We start from the raw sequence: 7,995 nt of genomic DNA, 5'->3' as shown, positions 1-7,995 counted from the left end.
AGTTTTATTATTATTTTATTATTATTATTATATTTTTTATACTTATAATTATAGATATATATGTTTTATATGGAAATATTGATTATATGATGTGATCAAAATACTGGCCTGATGATTACTGAAATGTATGTGATAACCCACAATATAGTCAATAAATGGACAAAAGCACAATTAGGTTGTCTGCTATATTGTATTAATATACAAGAGAAATGATCATACATATTTGTCCTTATTAATATATAGTATAAAGAGACTCTAAATGACATATGCCTCACAGGCTGGGGAAACGGATAGAAAACTGTTTGGATAATAAAGACAGCATGTAAACACACACACCAAGCTATCACACAGCTGAGAAGGAGGATCAATTACGGGACCCGGAGAGCGGGTGAGGTGCGCACCCGCACAGACCTTAATGTGGGGGATAAAAGGAGGAGACCAGTGATCACATTTTTACTGACTGAGGAAGCTGCTGATTGAACTACAGGCGGGGAAACGCGTCTCTTTTAAGTATCACGATCGAGACCTAGCTGGTGAACCACAGAACCAAGATCTGCTCAAATTGCTGGGACTTGCTACCAAACCTCCGGATAAGGGCCCTCATTCCGAGTCGTTCGCTCGGTATTTTTCATCGCATCGCAGTGAAAATTTGCTTAGTACGCATGCGCAATATTCGCACTGCGACTGCGCCAAGTAATTTTACAATGAAGATAGTATTTTTACTCACGGCTTTTTCATCGCTCCGGCGATCGTAGTGTGATTGACAGGAAATGGGTGTTACTGGGCGGAAACACAGCGTTTTAGGGGCGTGTGGATGAAAACGCTACCGTTTCTGGAAAAAACGCAGGAGTGGCCGGAGAAATGGGGGAGTGTCTGGGCGAACGCTGGGTGTGTTTGTGATGTCAAACCAGGAACGACAAGCACTGAACTGATCGCAGATGCCGAGTAAGTCTGAAGCTACTCTGAAACTGCTAAGAAGTTTGTTATCGCAATATTGCGAATACATCGTTCGCAATTTTAAGAAGCTAAGATTCACTCCCAGTAGGCGGCGGCTTAGCGTGTGTAACTCTGCTAAAATCGCCTTGCGACCGATCAACTCGGAATGAGGGCCCAGGCTCATAGAAAGGTTTGCAGCACCAGAGCCGGGAGACAAGGAACTGCTTACGAAACCCAGGAAAAAGGATGTGGTAAAACAATTATCTACACTTTAACATGGCCATGTTACACAGCTAATACCTCTCCTAGAGGGAAGTTGCTAAAAGAATAGCTGTGAAATTTTTATGACTATTAATCCTTTATATTTGGCAGTAAAAAGTTCTTTATAGTACTACAAAACAAAGCAATAATACAGCAGCTGAATATAGTGTTAACTGGATACATACTTCAGAGCATTAACATTGTATCGACTATTTGCCACAGATGTTACATACTAAGTGGATACAAAGTATACAATAAGCATAACTGCAGTGTGCTGTCTTTAGAAATCACAAAGAAAAGTCTGTCTCTCTGTGTATACAAGTATTGTGTTTAATATTGGGCCACTGAGAAATTAATTGTTTTTAAGGCTATGTGAAAACCAGCTATGTTTTAGAGAGGTACTATTGTATTTTTTATTTTTTATCTTTTATAATAAACTAGTGTAAAAAAGAAATAAAAGGAATTTATTTTAATATGCCAGCGCTATCTGTATTCTGTTTGGATGGTATTTAGATGTAAAGGGTGGAGTGGTCCCTTTGATGGTAGAGAGCAGCAGGCATATTATTAATTAAATAACTATATTACTGAGCTTTTTTTCTGATAGGCGCCAGGACACACTTAGTGATTTGTTTTATTTTTATTTTTTGGTATTCGTAATATACCTGTGGGACTTATCAGCCATGGAAAAGTAATCTCTCAGAGCATGGAACAGAGTATGCCATTTTCATCAGCAGTTCTATATGCTGCCAAAAAATAATAATAGAATGTATATATAGGAACAATAATACTTACCACGCATAAGGCAGGTGAAATAATGCCATCAGTTAATGTAACAGATCAGTGCACCCATAGAATCACCACCATCAGCCAATACCTGGTATGCCTCCACTGCAACAGAGATACAACCACTCGGATCCATAGGAGAAATGGGTGCATTCAGCAGCGTTCTGTAGTGAGACCGCTGCATGCCGCGTGTGTATGCATTGTTAGCCAGCTACCATTGCCTTCACTGGGGGCGGTGTGCGCAAGGTTTATTCATAGCAGCAACACTGAAAGAGAACACATCCATACAGTAGAAAAATACTCAAACACACTTATTCCTAATTATAATCAGGAATATTATTAAGTTCTAACTCAACCTATCTCATTGGTATAGGCTGTAAGAATTCCTTGAAGAGGTTACACTTGAACAACAAATCGGTTGTGAGTATAAAATGGAGAGACTCTTGGGGCTATAATGCTGGGTTGAACTTATGTTTATCATTGAGCTATCAATGTAAGTAAATTATCAAAGAGATATATTGTAAAATGGTCAGCGACAAGTTCTAAAGTAGATCACACTTGTGAATTCATAAGAGAACACAGTTTGTATAATATTTTTGTCTACATCAGGCATGTCCAAACTGCGGCCCTCCAGCTGTTGTGAATCTATATATCCCAGCATGCCCTGACACAGTTTTGCTGTCAGAGAATGCTAAAGCTGTGTCAGGGCATGCTGCGATGTGTAGTTTGTCAACAGCTGGAGGGCCGCAGTTTGGACATGCCTGGTCTACATGTTTCTTTATGGTAAAAATGGAGAAGTTATTCTACTTATGAACTTAATACCTAATACAGTAGTAATAATAAAATAAATACACAGACACAGTAATTAGCATACAAATTGCAGCTTTATTGATTAACATAACATAGGTTGACAAGAATGCACTGCAATCAGCTCCAGCAGCATAACCTGGGCCTCAGAGTTCCACCTCCATTTAACTAGCATAAAACTGGACCCTCCCACCAGGGTCACCTTAATAACATTGCAGGCCTCGGGCAATGAATGCACTTGGGCTGCTACTCACCCATTCATGGGAATAAATAATAATAATTATATATATATATATATATATATATATATATATATTAGAGATGAGCGGGTTCGGTTCTCCGAGATCCGACCCCCCCCCCCCCCCCGGCTCCCGAACTTAACCTATTTTACACGGGTCCGAGGCAGCCTCGGATCTTCCCGCCTTGCTCAGTTAACCCGAACGCGCCCGACCGTCATCATCAATTATAGTAGTACAGTACAGTAGGCCATTGCTGTATCTTGCAGCTCTGTGACAAGTATACTATCTCTGTGCTGCATTATTGTGAGCAGTATATAGTAGGACAGTGCAGCATTTTGGTGACCAGCAGTATACATATAGTACAGTACAGTAGGCCATTTCTGTATCTTGCAGCTCTGTGTCAAGTATACTATCTCTGTGCTGCATTATTGTGAGCAGTATATAGTAGGACAGTGCAGCATTTTGGTGACCAGCAGTATACATATAGTATAGTACAGTAGGCCATTGCTGTATCTTGCAGCTCTGTGTCACTTCTAGTATCCTGATCAGTGCTCAATATCTGCTGCATTGTTTTGACCAGTCTGAATACTGTACTGTGTGACGTGTGTTATACACCTGGTGATATTATACATTCTGTAATCTGTACTGAGCGATGTGTGAGATACACCTGGGGATTATACACCCTATACACTGTACTGTGCAACGTTTGTGATACACCTGGTGATTATACACCCTGTATTCTGTACTGAGCGATGTGTGAGATACACCTTGGGAATATACACCCTATATACTGTACTGTGTGATGTGTGAGATACACCTGGGGATTATACACCCTATATAATGTACTGTGTGATGTGTGAGATACACCTGGGGATTATACACCCTATATACTGTACTGTGCGATGTGTGTTATACACCTGGTGATTATACATCCTGTAATCTGTACTGAGCGATGTGTGAGATACACCTGGGGATTATACACCCTATATACTGTACTGTGCGATGTGTGTTATACACCTGGTGATTATACATCCTTTAATCTGTACTGAGTGATGTGTGAGATACACCTGGGGATTATACATCCTATACACTGTACTGTGTGATGTGAGATACATCTGGGGATTATACACCCTATATACTGTACTGTGCGATGTGTGTTATACACCTGGCAATTATACACCCTATATACTGTACTGTGTGATGTGTGAGATACACCTGGGATTGTACACCCTATATACTGTACTGTGTGATGTGTGAGATACACCTGGGGATTATACACCCTATATACTGTACTGTGCGACGTGTGTGATACACCTGGTAATTAATTATACACCCTGTATACTGTACTGTGTGACGTGTGTTATACACCTGGTGATATTATACATTCTGTAATCTGTACTGAGCGATGTGTGAGATACACCTGGGGATTATACACCCTATACACTGTACTGTGCAACGTTTGTGATACACCTGGTGATTATACACCCTGTATTCTGTACTGAGCGATGTGTGAGATACACCTTGGGAATATACACCCTATATACTGTACTGTGTGATGTGTGAGATACACCTGGGGATTATACACCCTATATAATGTACTGTGTGATGTGTGAGATACACCTGGGGATTATACACCCTATATACTGTACTGTGCGATGTGTGTTATACACCTGGTGATTATACATCCTGTAATCTGTACTGAGCGATGTGTGAGATACACCTGGGGATTATACACCCTATATACTGTACTGTGCGATGTGTGTTATACACCTGGTGATTATACATCCTTTAATCTGTACTGAGTGATGTGTGAGATACACCTGGGGATTATACATCCTATACACTGTACTGTGTGATGTGAGATACATCTGGGGATTATACACCCTATATACTGTACTGTGCGATGTGTGTTATACACCTGGCAATTATACACCCTACATACTGTACTGTGTGATGTGTGAGATACACCTGGGGATTATACACCCTATATACTGTACTGTGCGACGTGTGTGATACACCTGGTAATTAATTATACACCCTGTATACTGTACTGTGCGACGTGTGTTATACACCTGGTGATTATACATCCTGTAATCTGTACTGAGCGATGTGTGAGATACACCTGGGGATTATACACCCTATATACTGTACTGTGCAATGTGTGTTATACACCTGGTGATTATACATTCTGTAATCTGTACTGAGCGATGTGTGAGATACACCTGGGGATTATACACCCTATATACTGTACTGTGTGATGTGTGAGATACACCTGGGGATTATACACCCTATATTATTATTATTATTATTATTATTATCCTTTATTTATATGGCGCCACAAGGGTTCTGCAGCACCCAATTACAGAGTACATAAATAATCAAACAGGAAAACAGCAACTTACAGTTGATGACAGTATAGGACAAGCAGGGCCGGCAACAGAAATCTTGGGGCCCGGTACACTTATATCTCTGTGGGGCCCCCCCCAACACACACATGCCTGTATTTTGTACTTCCATGCGCCAAGGGGATCAGGACAGGGATTGGAAGGAGCGTGTAGATGCAGCAATTTTACAGTAAATGCGAAATGCTTCCAAGATGCCCACATAACCGGCCAAATGTGATCTCATGAAGCTGATGGCTTAGGGGCCACGTCTGATTTGCTGAATATGTCTAAGACACAGCTAAATATGCATTCTACAGTAATACAAGGTTTACGGTGTTCTGAATACTGATTAAAAAAAGGGCAGATGCAATGCATGCAGGGCCGGTGCCAGGGTGTACAGCGCCCCCTTTGCAAACTTGCCCCTTAGCATATTTCACAATGGGGGGGGGGGGGGTTGTAATAGTGGCAGAACACAGAGGGGGTAACATAAAGACTGGGGCAGAACACAGAAGTGGTTGTGAATTAGTGACAGAACATGAGGGGGGGGGTGACACAATGGCTGGGACAGTACACAGAGGGGGGGTGAAATAGTGACAGAACACAGAGGGGATGACACAATAGCTGGGGCTGAATATGGAGGGGGGGATGGAATAGGGACAGAACACGGGGGGATGGAATTGTGACAGAACATGGGGGGGTGACACATTGGCTGGGACTGAACATGGAGGGGGGATAGAATAAGTACAATAGACAGAGCATGGGGGGTGACACAAAGGCTGGGACAGTACACGGGGGGGGGGGTTAATTAGTGACAGAACACAGGGGGGTGACACAATAGGTGGGACTGAACATGGGGGGGATGGAGTAGGGACAGAACTCGGGGGGGGGATGGAATTGTGACAGGACATGGGGGGGTGACACATTGGCTGGGACTGAATATGGGGGGGACAGAATAGGTACAGAACACAGGGGGCACAGTACATTGAGGGGGGGTGAAATAGTGACAGAACACAGGGGGGTGACGCAATGGCTGGGACTGAACACAGTGATGGGGGGGGTGGATGGAATAGGGATAGAACATGGGGGGGATGGAATAGTGACAGAGCATGGGGGGTTTGACACAAAGGCTGGGACAGAACATGGGGGGGATTGAAACAGTGACCACTGATCACACAGTCTCCTAACCATTGTGCCCCCGTGCCCTCCCCCAGCCCAGTGACCTAAAGTGCTGCACAGCTCAAACCTGCATCCACCCCATAGGAAGGCTGAGTTACTGGCTCCGGCGCCGGCTGTCTGACTCACTGGTGCCCAGGAGAGCGCACTTCTTGTGCACTGCTGTATGCTGATGAGGGACTCTGGGCCTGGGGGTTTCATGGTGGACGTGGAGGTGCAAGGCATGGCTGGCCGCAGCAGCAATATGAGGCGTTGCGGGGAGTAAGGGGGCGGAGCTTACCGGCATACCGCATTCTCCGGGGGAGAGGGGGCTTGCTGAAGCCTGGGCTACTCCACTGTATGTGCCGGAGAGGAGCCACACTTTATAGTCACACAGCTGCCGGCGCAGCAGCAGCATCAGTCAGAGCAGAGAAAGAGCGGGTGGGCGGGGAAGACTCGGAGAGGAGGGGAGATCGAGACAGGGACTGGCTGGGCTGGGGGGCACTGTGGTGACCACAGGGCTGGGAGAAACGCTTAAAAGTAAAAGGCAGTTAGTTACTGATTACGTCTAACTTGTCAAAGTCAGAAAAATGTCTTAATGCACACTGCCATATTTGCACCGCACACTGGTCCGTGCTGCGCGTGCGTACGCTCTCCCGTGGAAGCGCATACTCGCAATAGCGTGCACTCGCACGCGCAGTATGCGCATTTACGGTAGAGTTTATGTGATCGTAGCGTGCGACTCATTAGTTGCAAATGTTCACAATTAATGTAGTTTATAGATCATGGTCCCTTTGATAGTTTCTGTAAGTTTGGTTAAAGTACAATGTCCCAGAGCTGAGGAATCCCTCTTTGCATCGCACGAAGGGTCTAACAGGAATCATATTGCAGTGTTTGGTACCCATCGGAAGAGTATTTTATTAGCAATATTCCGGTGTTGGTTTGGAGCGTATTAATCGCTCGTGCGAATAGTTATGGACATAAGAAGTTTATGTCCATTTCTATGATTTGCACATACTCAGGTATGCGGCGGGAAACCCAGTTTCCCACCCACCTGAGCTGTTGGAAATCGTCACAGCCCACCTGTATGAATCACCCTATGACCTTTTGTTATGATGCAGGGCCGAATTCCTTCGGCCAATGGACAATGGGATTGTAGGACCAGGAGATTGCATTGTGTGTGGGGCATAAATAGGCAGGCCGACCACATCCAGCTCTCACTCTCTCATCAACGGTTATCTGCTGATAATCGGGAGCTGGATATCGAGGCGCAGGCGATCATACCCTTTGTGCGTAAGTTCTCTCCATAATCATTGTCTTTCTGCGAGCCAATATCTCTCTCTCTCTCTATATCTCTCTCTCTCTCCTCTTTTCTCTTAAATACTTCATAGTATTATTGTATTGTATTGCATTTAGGTCAGCGTAGTATTGTC

Source organism: Pseudophryne corroboree, chromosome 6 (genome assembly GCF_028390025.1).
Source record: "Pseudophryne corroboree isolate aPseCor3 chromosome 6, aPseCor3.hap2, whole genome shotgun sequence".
Classification (NCBI taxonomy): Eukaryota; Metazoa; Chordata; class Amphibia; order Anura; family Myobatrachidae; genus Pseudophryne; species Pseudophryne corroboree.
Note: the sequence above shows the minus strand (reverse complement) of the source record.